We start from the raw sequence: 17211 nt of genomic DNA on the forward strand, positions 1-17211 counted from the left end.
AGAGCAAATGTGCAGTTGTCCCTCTCACATTAATAACCCCTTTTCTGGTAGTGATGACGTCAGCATGCTGTGTGAATGACCTTCAGGCCTTATTGATCCAGTCTCCTCATACACCTTTTTTCCTGACAAACTATTGTTACAGACTCGGTTATCGTTTCTCCTGATGGTGGTGACGCCTTTTCACGTCTGACAAGCCATCATTGTTTCTACCTTCTTTGTGCTGCCTCATCCCTCTAAAGAGGAAGAGAGACTCCACCGCTTGGATCCCAAGAGGAAGCTGAGTTTTCCATTCGATCATACCAGAGAACACTGGGTGAACAGTCAGCTTTTTGTGGGGTTCTGTGGTGCAAAGAAGGGCAAGACAGACCAGCTCCAGAAGGATAGTTCTCTGTATTAGGATCTGCTATTTATTGGCGAAGAAGTAGCATCCTGAAGGCCTGAGTGTTTATTCTAATGGAGCTAGAGCTGTCACTACTGCATTGGCTTACGGAGTGCCTTTCCTGAATATCTTCAACAACAGGATGGTGGATGGAATGCTTGAATTAATCTCAGCTACTGGCAATCACTCGGATCTGATCCAAATCTATTGTTTTTCACCCACAATGCCACCTCAGTTTGGATCCAGTTATATGCAAACTAGCCTTGACCCTGCTCCAATCAGAACAGTCCATCCTGAACTGCCAGGTCTGGTGCTCCCTGAACCGGAAAACAAGCCTTAATATGGGCTCATCAACCAGGTATAACTTGATTCCAGTGACACAGTTAGCAAGGGACCCATGTCTGGGCATACCTGTTGCTCTTAGGGCGGAAATTGCAACAACAAGTTGATGGATAGACTGCTTCAATTAATCTCAGCTACTGGCAATTTTCGGGCTGCATCCCAATTTGTTTTTCACCCATCATGCCACCTCAGTTTGGACCCAGTCATATACATATCAGCCATGACCCTGCTCCAATTGGAACATTGCAGAGGTGTAATACGCATATTTCACAGTTGACTGTGAATATGGAAACTATTTCTCGGATCCCTGTGAAATAAGAATTTTCTTATCATAATAAGAGCCCCCAAAATACTTTTCAGAGCTTTGCCATAGTCTGGGGTACCAGGAGGTATGCAGCATTGATGACCAAATAATGCAGAAAGCTTTTCTTCGTTTTGCAGCACCAAATGCAAATTATGTAGCACATTCTCTGGCATTATTATTTTCATCCATTTTAACTAGGAAGGTTTTTGTAAAATCTGCAACTTATGTGACAAATTATGCAATAAATACAGTAAATCCATAATTACTCCCTCGATCCGGTTCCGTCGTCCACAAGAATTTACCTTTTCCCCCGGGGAGACCGATAGTATCGGGAATCGGGGGTCCCACCGAAAGAATCGCTGAATATGTTGATCTTTTTTTGGGACCCCTGGTCAAGAACCTGCCATCATATATACAAGATTCCAAACATATATTGAGCATCATGTCAGACATGGAATGGCAACAAGGCACAATACTAGTCACCATGGATGTGGTGTCTTTGTACACCAGTATCAATCCTGAACTGGGCTTATCAGCCATTACGAAACTATTATCTAACAGACCGGCCTCACTCTGGGCACACACCAACATGCTGTTACACATGATGACTATCTTCCTAGAGAATAATTTTTTCATCTTTGATCGCAAGTGGTATCGTCAGAAAAAAGGAGTAGCCATGGGCACCAAATTTTCACCCTCCTTCGCTAATCTTTTCATGGGGGCTTTGGAGGCTGACCTGATTTGGGGCACCAAAGGAATGAAATACGTCGACTCCATAGTCTTTTGGGGCCGATACATCGACGATTGTTTTCTTTTATGGTCGGGTTCGGAGGAACTACTTTTTTCCTTTTTCGAACATCTGAACAATAATACTTGGGAAATCAGCTTCACCATGCGACACAGCTTAAACAATATGGAGTTTCTAGACCTTGAATTCTATGTGAAGGACAACCTACTACACTCCAAACTGTTCAGGAAACCCACTTCCTGCAACTCTATACTCCATGCGTCTAGTTTTCACCCCGAGCACCAGTTACGTTCTATCCCATATGGAGAATTTCTAAGAGCTAAACATAACTGCAGCGAATCCACTGAATTTGAAAATTGCATTTCCAACATGAGAGACAGATTCCGCAAGAGAGGATACTCACATGCATCCCTCAAGAAAGCGGAACAAAGGACCAGAATCATCCCAAGACCAGATTGCTTAAAGACACGCACGGAGCCAGAATCCTCCGGCCAGCAAATTAGACTGATAACAGAATTCAACGCACTCAACCACACCACTAGAAAGAGCTTTAATAAACACTGGAAACTCTTAACAGAAGATCCTGTTCTTAAAGAATTTCTTTCAGACAAACCTTCCATTACATACAGAAAGGGCTTTACTCTGAGAAACAAACTGAGCCCCACAGTTCCCCCAAATACTACAGCTCGGGACTGGCTAACCACAAGAGGCCTAGGATTCCACAAATGTGGTTTCTGTTCTATGTGTATTTGGGGTAAACATGGCACCAAAACGTTCCAGGGTCCCGACGGAACCACATACAAAATCAAACACAACATCACTTGCCTAACGAAATTCGTAATATACATAATCGAATGCCGATGTGGCAAGATTTATGTAGGCAGCACCATCAGGGCTCTTAAGGAAAGAATTGCAGAACATATGAGAGCCATCCAAAAAAGAGATCCCAGATACCCAGTAGCCTTACACATAGCAGAATGTCAACCATTGGAGGATGACATCAAAGTGCGTGTCTTTGGGATTGATATGATTCCCCTCAACATTAGAGGGGGTAACCGAGAACTGATACTCAGACGTAGGGAAGCAACATGGATCATGCGCCTACAATGCGTGGAACATGGGCTTAACTATGACCCTGAGTTACAATATTTCTTGGGGGACTAAGTGTTACCCCTTGGGATCCACTAAATGAGACATTTACTCTGTAATTCAATCAATAACCACTCACCGGTTCACATTACCATATGTAAACATTTCAGCAGAGAACCATGCCTTGTAGAATGAGATTACGCTTACGTAGTACGCACTGTCATATGCATATTTTCATGATGTACTGTATTGATTTGTAATTCTACTTGTTTAATGGTCTTTTACATGATATCAACCATACAAGTTGACAAATATTACAAAATGAAATGCTGTTGACAGAGTGATGAGCATGGTCACATATGGGTTGGTTGATGTGGCACCTTCACCCTCAAAATAACCGTCTTTCACCTTTGCTTTTCAACCAGCATCACAATATCAATGGGCACCGGGTCACATTGGCCTCTGGCAACCACCATAGCTCATCACCGATGTAATCAATATTGACTTATCGATAGGACACTCAGACCGAGAATCGTGTTCAACAATATAATAATACTGTGTTCTCAATGACTACTTTTTCAACCCACCACTGTTTAGGCGGAGATATAACTCATATACCGCTCCTATACTCGCTATAATCTCCTTCCACTATGTGTGGCTCTTCTACTTACTACCAGTCGCTCATTAATCACAGAAGTACTCGACTGCCAAGCATTTCGCCTGATCGGCTCTCCTCTTAAACATGGCGGCTTTGTTACAGTAGGACGCAGTCGGCATCTTCTATGTTGCAACTCCAAATAAATAGACACCTCCCTTCCGGTCACGTGTCCGTCTTTCGGAACACGGCGACCGGGAAACAAAAGAGGAGGGATGCCACACTACGGGTGAGTTGCTTTACCCTTTCTACGACAACCGAATCCCCTTTCCAACTGTCTGATCAGCTTACATGACCAGGCTAAACCGCCATTGAGTATCGACTGATACCGGCAGTGACCTTGTTTTTCTCTGCCCCTTTCCTTTCAACTTCAAATTCAAGTCCTCGCATTTCTAATGCGTGCGCATACACTTATGTTTCCCTCCACAGAGCACCGCGATTGTGAAAACGCACCCGTTTCCATAAGCGTTTTAGCAGATGGATCCCCTCCCGGTACAGCCTAATACACACCCGTATTAAGGTACATTTATTTTATAATTTGCCTTCGATTTATGGTTAATTCAACCTTAAAGTGATGTAGACCTACGCTATACACTCTATCTCCAGCCTGATGGCATATGCATTCTATGTTTTTCCTTTTGTCTTTAGTGCTAATTCTTGAAATCCTCACCTACCCTACTGGGCGAAACATAGTAGCAAGACCAATCTCTTGCTCCTTACTTAATCGGACGAACCATTCCAATTAACTAGCGTATATAAGGATATGAACACGCAGTGGTAAGAACACCCTCCACTTCATTTCCTTTTCTTTCTCTCTGAGTAACAGAGGTGTCCTCGGACATTTCCCCCTTTTTATGCCTTCCTTATGATCTTTTTTCTCTCTCCCTCCACCCTCTCTCTAATCTACCTATACAGAACGCTACCACGAGTACCAGACTAATCACAACTCACTTGATCTGAGTTGTGTCTAAAGGTAATAACTCTACCTTTTAGAGAGAGAGTTTTTTCCTTACTTCACTCCAGACACTGCCGATACTATAGATCTTCCACTTCGTTTACACACCCCATTTTGGACTTATCACCACCATTTTCACACTACAGTTGCACTTTACACTGTTCACACTCGCATGTTATGTTCTTCACGACTGTAACCTTCATTGTGCAGGATTACCGTGTGCTTGCTAACACTTGTTAAACACTTAACCGGAATCATGACTTCATGTCACTTCCAGTACACTACCACTCGAGGATTCCCACACACATCCCTGTAGTGGAACACGCCGAATATACTTAGCGTCATCACAATTCACACCCACAACGTGTAACAGAAAACGCACGTCACAACTGCATGTGTGATCCACCCTTGTCACCAATGCAGTATTTTAAAGTGATAAGACGCGCAACTGAATATGCATACGTTATTTTTGTACCACCAGCCCTGAAGAGTCGTGTTGACTCACCGGAACACGACGAAACACGTGTCGGCTAACTGTGACTGTTCTTCAAGTCTGGACACATTAAATCATCATCTTGCTATGACAAGAAAAACACTCAAGAATCTGTTTGTCTATTTAACTGCTTTTGTCATTTGTACGAAGTTTTTTATACCCTATTGTAGTTGCGAGAGCACAGCTGTGTATTAGCAAGGGACCCATGTCTGGGCATACCTGTTGCTCTTAGGGCGGAAATTGCAACAACAAGTTGATGGATAGACTGCTTCAATTAATCTCAGCTACTGGCAATTTTCGGGCCGCATCCCAATTTGTTTTTCACCCATCATGCCACCTCAGTTTGGACCCAGTCATATACATACCAGCCATGACCCTGCTCCAATTGGAACATTGCAGAGGTGTAATACGCATATTTCACAGTTGACTGTGAATATGGAAACTATTTCTCGGATCCCTGTGAAATAAGAATTTTCTTATCATAATAAGAGCCCCCAAAATACTTTTCAGAGCTTTGCCATAGTCTGGGGTACCAGGAGGTATGCAGCATTGATGACCAAATAATGCAGAAAGCTTTTCTTCGTTTTGCAGCACCAAATGCAAATTATGTAGCACATTCTCTGGCATTATTATTTTCATCCATTTTAACTAGGAAGGTTTTTGTAAAATCTGCAACTTGTGTGACAAATTATGCAATAAATACAGTAAATCCATAATTACTCCCTCGATCCGGTTCCGGCGTCGGAACGACGCCGCTGGGCGCCGCTCTCCACGCCGCTTGGAGCGTTCTACTTCAACGAACCGGCCCCATCCTTTGACAACCCTGATTTTCAGGAGATGGGTGATGAGGTGTATTTGGAGGGGTCTGAGGACCCTCTGACACGTGATTGTCAGTCCCAGCAGGACTGGACAGGTGAACTTGTGGATGCCAGTGGTCTGGACACTTCGCCAGAAACTGGTTTTGTCTCACCCCCTACCGTGGCTACGGAGGAGGGGGCAACTTAGTGTGGTGTTGACGCTGGCGGCCAGGGCCTTGAGCTCCCCGTCGCGGCCGTGAGGACTAACCTCCTCACTGAGGTCCTTAAACCGCAGTCAAGATCGGCTGAGCCTCTGCTGCCGTTTAATGAGGCCGTGCTTGACGTTCTTTTGGGCACTTGGTCCCGGCCCGCTAGAGGTCCGCCTGTAGATAGGAACGTGGCCAGACGCCATCGCCCGGCCCCGGGCGACCCTTGTTTCCTGTCCACCCATCTCACCCCGAGAGCCTGGTCATCCAGGCCTCCAACTCCCAGACCGCATTTCCGACGGCTCCGCCCGATCGGGAATCCAAGAGGAACGAGCAATACGGCAAAAAGGTATTCTCCTCCCTGAGTTTGGGACTGCGGTCTTAAAACACTGCGTGCCTCTGCCGCTACACCCACTCTCTGTGGGACGCGGTCGCGAACCTGCTGCCAGAATGCCCGGCGGAGGTCTAGGCTAAACTAGCCCAAACCCTTGCGGAGGGTCGAGATGCGGCAATTTATTCCATCCGCTGTGGGCTGGATACCACCGACTCACTGGGCAGGACGATGGCAACGACAGTGGCGATGGTCGCCACGCCTGGTTGAGTTCCGCCAACATTTCGGCCGATGTCCAGAATACTCTCATAGACACGGCGTTTGATGGCTGTCGCCTTTTTGGCGACAAGGCAGACCATGCGCTTGAGCGCTTTAAGGACTCCAGGGCTACGGCCAAGTCCTTGGGCCTCTCGGCCCCGCGCCAGCAAACGGGTGCCTTTCGCTCCTTTCGTGGCCCAGAAAGGGGCGCCCCCACACATGCTGCCAGCCACGCACCGCAGACTAATTTCCAACGCGGTGGCGGCCGTGGAAACCACCATGGCGGCGGTCAGAGACAACGGCGAGGTCAGTGCACACCTACCCCTGCAGCATCCGCCTCAAAACCCTCCTAGTCCGTGCTTTCAGGCCCATGTGACGCCAGTAGGGGGCAGGGTTTGCCATCACCTCCTCCACTGGCGCACTGTCACATTGGACAGGTGGGTTCTGCAAACCGTTCGAAAGGGCTACTCCCTCCGCTTCGAGGCGACCCCTCCAGCCATGCCACCACAATACCACTACTTGTCGTGGGATCACTTGCGACTTCTGCAAGAGGAAGTTACGGCCCTCTTGGCCAAAGGGGCCATCGAGCGCGTTCCTGGGCCAGAAGTAGGGTGTTGTTGCTACTCCCACTACTTTCTGGTACCCAAGAAGGGCAAAGGGGGCCTACGCCCTATCTTGGATCTACGGAATGTCAACAGCTTCCTCCGGAAGGAGAAGTTAAAAATGCTGACACTGGCTCAGGTCTTAGCTGCCCTGGACTCAGGATACTGGATGGTAGCTTTGCACTTGCAGGACGCTTATTTCAACATCCCCGTCTTGGCGGTCCACCGGCGCTACCTGATGTTCAGGGTAGGCCACGAGCACTTTCAGTTTACCGTGCTCCCCTTCGACCTTACCAGCGCCCCACGGGTGTTCACGAAGGTGATGGCGGTGGTCGCAGCTCATCTGCGCAAGTTAGGGGTTTCAGTCTTCCCCTGCCTCAACGACTGGTCGTCAGCCACCTCCAGACGACGGCAGACCTCCTGCACCAGCTGGGGTTCTCCATCAATGTGCCGAAGTCACACCTGTGCCCCTCCCAGATGCTCCTCTTCATCGGAGCGGTTCTCGACTCGGCGCAGTTTCGGGTTTATCCTTCGAACAGCGGGTTCGGGATATTCAGGCTCTGATTCCGATCTTTCAGCCTTTATCCCGGATCTCAGGTTGAAGCTGCGGCTTCTGGGGCTGATGGCCTCCTGCATCCTTCTGGTGCATCACGCCCGATGGCGATGCGGGCTCTGCAGTGGGACCAGAAGTTTCAGTGGGCCCAGCATCAGGGCAACCTGTCAGACCATGTCCTGATCTCGGTGGGCACTGCGAGACAGCTGCAGTGGTGGCTCACGGACCGCGATTGGGTCAGCGGAAGATCCCTCTCCCTTCCCCAACCAGAGCACGTAGTTGTGACGGATGCGTCCCTCCAGGGCTGGTGAGGCCACATGGGAGAGGCGGAGATCAGAGGCCTCTGGTCTCAGGCGGAGTCCCGGGTCCATATCAACCTTTTGGAGCTGCAGGCGATTCGTCTAGCACTGAAGGCATTCCTCCCCTCTGTCCGGGGGAGTGTAGTGCAGGTGTTCATGGACAACACCACCGCCATGTGGTACTGCAACAAACAGGGTGGGGTGGGGTTGTGGACCCTCTGCCAGGAGGCTGGAACATCACGGCGTGACCCTGGTGGTTCAACACCTGGCAGGTTCTCTGAACGCCAGGGCGGACGAACTCAGCCGCCGGTGCATGATGGATCATGAATGGCGTCTGAACTCGGACGTGGTGCAAGGTCTCTTTCTGCAGTGGGGAGAGCCGTGGTTAGATCTATTCGCCACCGAAGAGAACGCGCAATGTCATCAGTTCTGCGCGTTGGAATTTCCAAGGCGGCACTTGCTCGGATACGCTTTTCGTCGCGAGTGGAATTGCAGTCTGTTTTATGCCTTTCCACCTATACCACTTCTGCCCAGAGTGCTGAAGAAGATCAAACGCGACCGAGCCCAAGTCATCCTTGTGGCTCCGGACTGGGCACGAAGGTACTGGTATCCCGAGCTACTCAGTATGTCAAGTCGATCCCCCGGTTCGTCTGCCTCTTCAGGAGGACCTTCTGTCACAGCAGCAGGGGACGGTCCTCCACCCAATCCTGTCCAGTCTCCACCTCCATACTTGGAGATTAGCGGCGACAGTTGAGGCTATTTGACTTGCCTCCTGAAGTCTGTAATGTTATTCTGGCAGCCAGGTGTCACTCCACAAAGTCGGTATACGCCTGCAGGTGGAACAGATTTGTGGCATGGTGCACAGCAAAGGCTGTGGATCCTCTCTCTGCCCCTCTTTCCAAGGTTCTTCTCTTCCTTTCTCTTGCCCAGCAGGGCTCTGCTTTGGGCACTATCAAGGGCTACCTTTCTGCCCTTTCAGCCTTTCTAAGGCTGCCTGATCAACCATCTTTGTTCAAGTCCCCTATTGTAACTCGTTTTCTGAAAGCCATCACACACGTTTCCCCCTGTTCTGTTTGTGATGCCTCAGTGGGACTTGAACCTTGTTCTTACCTATCTGATGTGCGTTCCCTTTGAGCCACTTCACAACTGTCTTCTCCGCCTTCTTACTCTGAAGACTGCTTTCCTGGTTGCCATCACCTCTGCCAGGAGAGTGAGTGCGCTCCAGGCTCTTTCATCCAAACCTCCTTTCCTTTCTGTCCATCCAGACAAGGTTGTGTTGCGGAGTAGACCCTCTTTCCTGCCCAAAGTTGTTACGACCTTCCACATCAGGCAGTCTATCACCTTGCCAGAGGAAGAGCGGCTCCACTGTCTGGACCCAAAATGTGCCATTTTGCTCTATCTAGATCGCACATGCCAGTTCCGGGTGGATGACCAACTCTTTGTTGGTTACGTGGGCGCTTACAAGGGACGGGCGGTGCACAAGCGGACCATCTCTCGGTGGGTCGTCTTGTGTATCAAGGCTTGTTACTCCTTGGCGAAGAAGGAGCCTCCTGTTGGGCTGAGGGCCCATTCCACTCTTGGCATGGCAGGTACCACTGCCCTTGGCCGGGGAGTCCCCTTGCAGGACATCTGGCAGGCAGCTACGTGGGCATCGCTGCACACGTTTGCAAGACACTACTGCCTGGACAGCCAAGTCCTGAGGGATGGCTTCTTTGGCCGTTCCGTCCTCCAGGACTTTCTGGTGTGATTATTGGTTCGCAGACCCACCACGGGGTTGGTATTGCTGGGGTATCTATTCTAAGGTAAAGAATCTAATACTAACCTGTTTCTTTCAGATGAACAGGTTACTTGCCTTCGGTAACAATATATCTGTAAGAAACAGTAGTTAGTATTAGATTCCTTACCGGCCCACCCATTCCCCCCCCGTTCTGCGAACCGATATCTAGGGTTAAGATCATCTCCTTTCAGGGCCCTAGTTTCAATGACACCTGTGTTGGTTTTTAACATGGCTCTGCGTTTCTGGCGCGGAAAAGCTGTGTCTAAGAACTGACGTCAGCGCGCGGAGGCGGCGTCTAAGTACTCCGACGTCATCACGGCACGGACGCGGAGCCGCGGACGACGCCTACCGACGCGCAAGGGTACTGCTACGCAAAAATTTCCGGATCCAGTCTGACGCCTGGGGATATTCTAAGGTAAGGAATCTAATACTAACTACTGTTTATTACAGATATTTCTGATAGATACATCTGCCGTGTGGATTCCTCACCTTGTTAATATCCCCCTTGCGTCAGCAACGTTCGGAAATTTTTCTTCGTAGCACGCCGTCGTGGGCGACGTCCCAGGAGCACGGCATCGCGCGCGACTCCGTCTGACGTCACCGACCCCATAATAGGCCCACGCCGGCGTGATGACGTCAGTTCCCTTTTTTCCGCGTCTCCGACGCTAACGGTTTTCGGGATCTTCAGCGATACCTAGTATCTTTCTAACTAGTATTTGTCACTGTTTTCTCTCTTGCGACTTTGTTCCTCTCCGGAGATGTCGTCGAGGAAAACAGGCTTTAAGCCATGTAGGTCTTGTGTCCGCATGATGTCGATCACGGACCCGCATAAGGATTGTTTGTGGTGTCTTGGATCAGGCCACGACGTCAAGAACTGTGAGTCCTGTTTCAAGATGAATCCGAAGGCGCTTCGAGAGCGTGAAGCAAAGTTGCTCTTGGCGAAGGTGAAAAAGGACTCTGGGCGGCTTGCGAGATCTACGTCTCGGAGATCGAAGTCGAAGCAGAGGTCGAGGTCGAGATCGGCGTCGAGGTCCAGAGCAGGTTCGAGGTCTGGTGACGACTCGAGGTCCAAGGCGAAGTCGAAGTCCAGGGAAAGATCTAGGTCTAGATCTAAGTCGGCTTCCGGGCATGCTTCGAGCTCTTCGAGGAGAAAACATAAGAGGAGGAAGCACAGCTCGAGACATCATTCGGGGAAGGATTCCTCTGACTCGAAGAGAAAGTCTCACAGGCACCGTAAGGACTTTGTCTCTCCTTCACCTGCTTTGTCAAGAGTGGGTTCTCCGGCGCCGGAGCCGGAGCCGGACCCGGAGCCGGTTTCCTCGGAGCATGAAGAAGAGGAGGTGACCCAAGAACCGGCTTCGGCGGAGACTCCTGTGAATCCAGAAGGTCAGGGTGAGGATGTGTCGGGTCGGCCTCCATTGCAACATCCGGTAGGTCCGTACCCTTCCTTCCCTGGTCCTGGGCAGGATCCCTCGCATTTTCTCAATGCGATGTTTGGAGTGTATTCTAGGGCGATGTACCCCGCTGGAGCGCCTGGTGGCCCCATGGGTCCGTTATCATACAACCTGGGTATTCCTCAGTCGTATGCCCCTGCTCCGTTTATGCCTTTCATGCCGGCGCCTGTTTCACCTTGGCTCGGTACGGCTCCACCGAGGTCCACGACTCCGCGTGCGGCTTCGCCGACTCCGGATCGACCTCGCAGTCGAGATCGAGGTGCTACTCCTGTTCTTGACTCTCGTCCTTCTGCTTCAGTTCCTCGAGCGACGTCGGAACCGGCTCCGTCGGAGTCGTTACCGGATCCGTCGACTTCGATTCGAATGGAGTGGTCGAGGCGAAGAGCTCAGCGTCTCCTCGAGCAAAAGGATGATGAGAGTTCAGATGTGGAGGAAGGCGAGCTTCCTGATCATGGTGATGACTTCGAAGAGCTTCGGGATGCTAGTGGTCTGGAACTCTCTCCCGAGTGGGGTCTGCCTTCGACTTCTGATGCGCCATCAAGGGACGTGGCTCCTTATCACGTGGTTATTAGGAAGGCTGCTGAGCTTCTTAACTTAAAGCTGCCCACGGTGGAGTACAAGCCCAACATTCTCACGGAAGTCCTGCATTCTCCATCCTCTATTGTGGAGCCAACTTTGCCGTTCACTGATGCCTTGTCAGATCCAATTAGGGAAATTTGGAAGAGGCCGTTGTCTGCTCCTGCAGTTTCAAGGGTTATTGCAAGGCGCTATAGGGTGGCTCCTGATGACCCTGTATTTATTTCTACACATCCGTCTCCGGAAAGTCTTGTGGTTCAGGCGGCTTGTTCTAATAGGGCGGCAGGCTCCTTCCCTCAAGTGCCTGCTGACAAAGAGTCAAAAAAAGTGGATCAGGCTGCGAAGAAGACTTTCTCTTCTGGGAGCATGGCTCTAAAGTCGTCAAAAGCCACTTGCCTTCTGGGTAGATATGTGCACGCGCTGATGGACTCAGTGAAGCAGCTGTCACCAAAACTTCCTGAGGAGGATAGAAAGAACTTTAATGAAGTCATCTCTGACACTCAGGCTGCGGCTCGCATGGTCATCCAAAGCGGCATGGACACTGTGGATTCAGTTGCCAGAATTATGGGCTCAACCATTGCAACTAGGAGAGCCGCATGGTTAAAGTCATCTGACTTCTCAGCGGATGTACAATCTACTTTGTTGGACTTACCCTTTGAAGGATCTGGCCTTTTTGGTAAGAAGGCAGATGTGGCCTTGGAAAGGTTTAAAGACAGCCGTGCCACTGCGAGATCGTTGGGTCTGCAGATGAGAGGGTCTGCAGCCAGAAAATTCAAGGGTTTTGGAAAATCTTCTTTTCGTCCCTTCAAGCAGGGCCAACAACAGCAGCAGCAGCAGAACCCTCTATACAAGTCCTATAGAGGTAGACAGAGGGGTCGTGGTCGTGGACGTCAAGTCTCCTCTTCCTCCACTTCCTCCAATAATGCCCAACCCCCACCCGCATCAGCAAAGCAGCCCTAGATCCACCATTCTGGATCATGTAGGGCCAGTAGGGGGTCGGCTTACTCACTTTCTACGAGATTGGGAATCGGTTACATCAGATCTTTGGGTTCTCAATCTCGTAGAGAATGGGTATGCACTTCCTTTTCAGGAGTTCCCTCCCAATTACCCTCCTTGCCAAGGTTATTGCTCGGAGGACCACCTGCTTCTCCTGCAGGAGGAAGTCCTGGCTCTGTTTCGAAAGGGAGCGATAGAGGTGGTTCCAGAGCAGGAGAGGGGTCAAGGGTGCTACTCCCGGTATTTCTTGATTCCCAAGAAGGATGGCAGGCTTCGGCCTATCCTGGATCTCAGGATTTTGAACCTCTATCTCAAACAGGAGAAGTTCAAAATGCTCACCCTTGCTCAGGTTCTTCTGGCGCTGATGGAAGAAGACTGGATGGTGTCGATCGACTTGCAGGATGCGTATTTTCACATCCCAATCCTGAAGTCGCACAGGAAGTATCTCCGTTTTACGGTGGGATCGCAGCACTATCAGTTTGCGGTCCTCCCGTTTGGACTTACTACTGCGCCTCGAGTTTTCACCAAGGTGATGGCAGTGGTGGCGGCGCATCTCAGGAGGTCAGGAATTCCTGTATTCCCTTATCTAGACGACTGGCTGGTCAAAGCAGAGTCGCCGGAGATGGTGCTCCATCATCTGCAGGAGACAACTCAGTTGTTACACAGGTTGGGTTTTTCGATAAACGTACCCAAATCTCACCTGGTGCCCTCCCAGCGCAACCTGTTCATAGGTGCAGTACTGGACACGTCTGTATGTCGTGCATTCCCTCCACCTCAAAGGATTCGCGACATACAGGATATGATTCCTTTGTTTTACCCTGGTGCGGTCGTTCCAGTCCTGAAGGTCCTTCGTCTGCTCGGTCTGATGGCTTCTTGCATTCTGTTGGTCAGTCATGCACGCTGGCACATGAGGGCGCTCCAGTGGTGCCTCCGCAGGCAGTGGTATCAGCACAACGGAGATCTCAGGGAGTCTGTGAGGATCTCCAGAGAAACTGCAGCGGACCTGTCCTGGTGGGGCGTGGAAGGCAATCTGTCACAGGGAAAGCCTTTTCAGCTACCTCCATCAGTGGCCACAGTGATATCGGATGCATCCACTCTCGGGTGGGGTGCTCATCTGGGGGACCTGGAGATCAAGGGTCTTTGGTCTCCGGAAGAAAGGTTGTTTCACATCAACCTTCTGGAATTGAGGGCGATACGTTTGGCGCTCAAGGCCTTCCTCCCTTCCCTTCGCGGTCGTTCGGTCCAGGTCCTAACGGACAACACGACTGCGATGTGGTACATCAACAAGCAGGGAGGAGTAGGGTCGCAGTGTCTCTGCAGAGAGGCTCTGCGTCTCTGGTCCTGGGTTCAGGACCATCAGATTTGTCTGGTGGCGAATCATCTGGCCGGGGTTCTGAACGTGCGTGCGGACAGTCTCAGTCGGCAGTTTTCTGCCGACCACGAGTGGAGGCTTCACCCGGAGGTTGTTCTCGACATCTTTCGGATGTGGGGGACTCCTCGGGTGGATCTTTTCGCCACTCGCGAGAATGCTCACTGCCCTTCATTCTGCAGTCTCCAGTATCCGATGCAAGGAGCTTTGGGGGACGCGTTTCAGTTGAGTTGGGGAGATCGACTCCTTTACGCGTTTCCCCCCATACCTTTGATTCCTCAGGTTCTGAGGAAGATTCGTCAAGACCGGGCCCAAGTCATTTTGGTCGCCCCGGATTGGCCGAGAAGGGTGTGGTATTCGGACCTACTCCACCTATCCTCTCACCAGCCGCTCCGTCTCCCTCACAGGGCAGACCTCCTCTCTCAGTTGGAGGGGCAGGTTCTACACCCCCGCCTCCAGACATTACACCTTCATGCCTGGAGATTGAACGGGGCAACTTGAGTTCTTTTTCTCTCCCGCACGAGGTGGTGGATGTCATTCTCTCTGCCAGGCGTGACACCACTAAGTCCATTTACTCCTATAGGTGGACAAAATTTGTTTCTTGGTGCAGGGAGAGGGATATTGACCCTTTGAGGGCTCATTTGTCTAATATTTTACAGTTTGCCCTTTATCTGGCGCGGCAAGGTTTGGCTGTGTCCACGGTCAAGGGCTATCTTTCGGCCTTATCGGCGTTTCTTTGTTTGCCGGATCAGCCTTCTCTCTTTAAGTCTCCGGTGGTTGTGAGATTCTTGAGGGGTCTTGTGAATATGTTTCCTCCTACCCCTTTTATTATTCCTCAGTGGGATTTGAATCTTGTGCTGACCTTTTTAATGGGTTCTCCCTTCGAACCCTTGCACAAGTGTCCATTGAGGCTTCTCTCTTTTAAAACTATTTTCCTCGTTGCAATCACCTCGGCAAGGAGGGTAAGTGAGCTTCAAGCTCTAAGTTCCAAACCCCCGTTCCTGACCATTCATGCAGAAAGGATGGTTCTTAGGACCAGGGCTGCTTTTCTGCCTAAGGTGGTGACTCCTTTCCATCTTGGGCAGTCCATTACCCTTCCTACCTTCTATCCTCCCCCTCACCCGTCTAAGGAGGAAGAGAGACTGCATCGCCTGGACCCTAAGCGGGCGGTGTCCTTCTATCTGGACAGGACTAAGGACTTCCGGATGGACGACCAGCTGTTTGTTGGCTTTGCTGGCTGCAAGAAGGGCAGAGCGGTGCACAAGCGCACTCTTTCCAGATGGATAATCCTGTGCATCAAGATCTGCTACTCCCTTGCGGGTAAGGACCCTCCTGAGGGTATTAGAGCTCATTCAACTAGAGCAAAGTCTGCAACATCTGCTTTGTCTAGGGGTGTGCCTGTTGAGGATATTTGCAGGGCCGCGACTTGGGCCTCCCTCCACACTTTCGCGAAGCATTACTGCTTAGATACCGAGGTGAGGAGGGATGGCCACTTCGCGCGTTCTGTCCTCCAAGACTTCCTGGTGTAGCAGAGTGGACACCCTCCTCCGGGAGTGGGGACTGCTGTGGGAATCTATTCACAAGGTGAGGAATCCACACGGCAGATGTATCTATCAGAAGAACAAGTTACTTACCTTCGGTAACGCTTTTTCTGGTAGATACTATATCTGCCTGTGGATTCCTCACTGACCCACCCGCCTCCCCGTTTGTCTACTCTGCTATACCTGGTCTTTCTGTATATATGATTATAATACTGTTGTATTGTTTTGGTTCTATTTGTACTGTGTACACTGTATATTTGCATATTTGCTATCGTTGGTCCGTCCGTGTGCCTCGAAGGCACGGAAAAAAGGGCGGAACTGACGTCATCACGCCGGCGTGGGCCTATTATGGGGTCGGTGACGTCAGACGGAGTCGCGCGCGATGCCGTGCTCCTGTGACGTCGCCCACGACGGCGTGCTACGAAGAAAAATTTCCGAACGTTGCTGACGCAAGGGGGATATTCACAAGGTGAGGAATCCACAGGCAGATATAGTATCTACCAGAAAAAGCGTTACCGAAGGTAAGTAACTTGTTCATCGTTACCGAAGGTAAGTCACAAGCACAGCGCCCCCGAGGCTCGTTACGGAGCAGCTCCGTCACGAGCATGGGAGCGCCGCGCGGCTCCCCCTCCCCCCTAGCGCTGCGGCGGAATTGCCGCCGCAGCGAAGAGGTTAAGTCCCCCATTGTTATGAGGTTCATTAAGGGCCTCACCAATAGGTTTTCTCCCACTCCATAATGCCTCAGTGGGATTTGAATTTAGTTCTTACATTTCTGATGCGTTTCATTTTGAGCTCCTTCATAGTTGTCTGTTGGGGCTGCTTTCTTTTAAGACTATTTTTCTGGTGGCTTTTACCTTGGCCAGGAGGGTGAGTGAGCTGCATGCTCTTACTTCTAAGCCCTCTTTCACTACTATCCATACAGACAAGATGGTTCTTATGTCCAGGGCTGCTTTCCTGCCTAAGGTGGTTTCTCCTTTCCACCTGGGACAGTTTATTACATTCCCTACCTTCTATCCCCCCTCTCACCCTTCCAGGGAGGAGGAGAGACTTCACCGCCTGGACCCTAATAGGGCGGTCAGTTCCTACCTGGAAAGAACCAAGGACTCAAGGTTGAACGACCAGCTCTTCGTTGGCTTTGTTGGAAAGATGAAGGGCAAAGCTGTCCACAAGAGAACGTTATCCAGGTGGATCATCTTGTGCATCAAGATATGCTACGCCCTGGCCAAGAAAGAGCCTCCTGAAGGTATCAGAGCTCATTGTACTAGAGAAAAGTCTACCACATCTGCTTTGGCTAGAGGTGTTCCTGTAGTGGACATTTGTAAGGCTGCAACATGGTTCTCCCTCCACACTTTCGCTAAGCATTATTGCTTCGATTCTGAGGTGAGGAGGGATGGCCATTTTGCACATTCGGTGTTGCAGGACTTTTTGGTATGAGTAGGTGGATTCAATTCAAAAGGTGAAGAATCCACAGGCAGATGTATCCATCA

The 17211-nt window shown here is 50.4% G+C and overlaps 1 protein-coding gene across 2 annotated transcripts in view; it reads left to right on the top strand.

The window, feature by feature from the left end:
* PNISR (PNN interacting serine and arginine rich protein) overlaps window positions 1–17211 on the top strand; it is a 272254-nt gene that overhangs the window by 89164 nt on the left and 165879 nt on the right. The gene's annotated exons all lie outside the window — the stretch shown is intronic.

Source organism: Lissotriton vulgaris, chromosome 6 (assembly GCF_964263255.1).
Source record: "Lissotriton vulgaris chromosome 6, aLisVul1.2, whole genome shotgun sequence".
In the NCBI taxonomy this organism is placed as follows: domain Eukaryota; kingdom Metazoa; phylum Chordata; class Amphibia; order Caudata; family Salamandridae; genus Lissotriton; species Lissotriton vulgaris.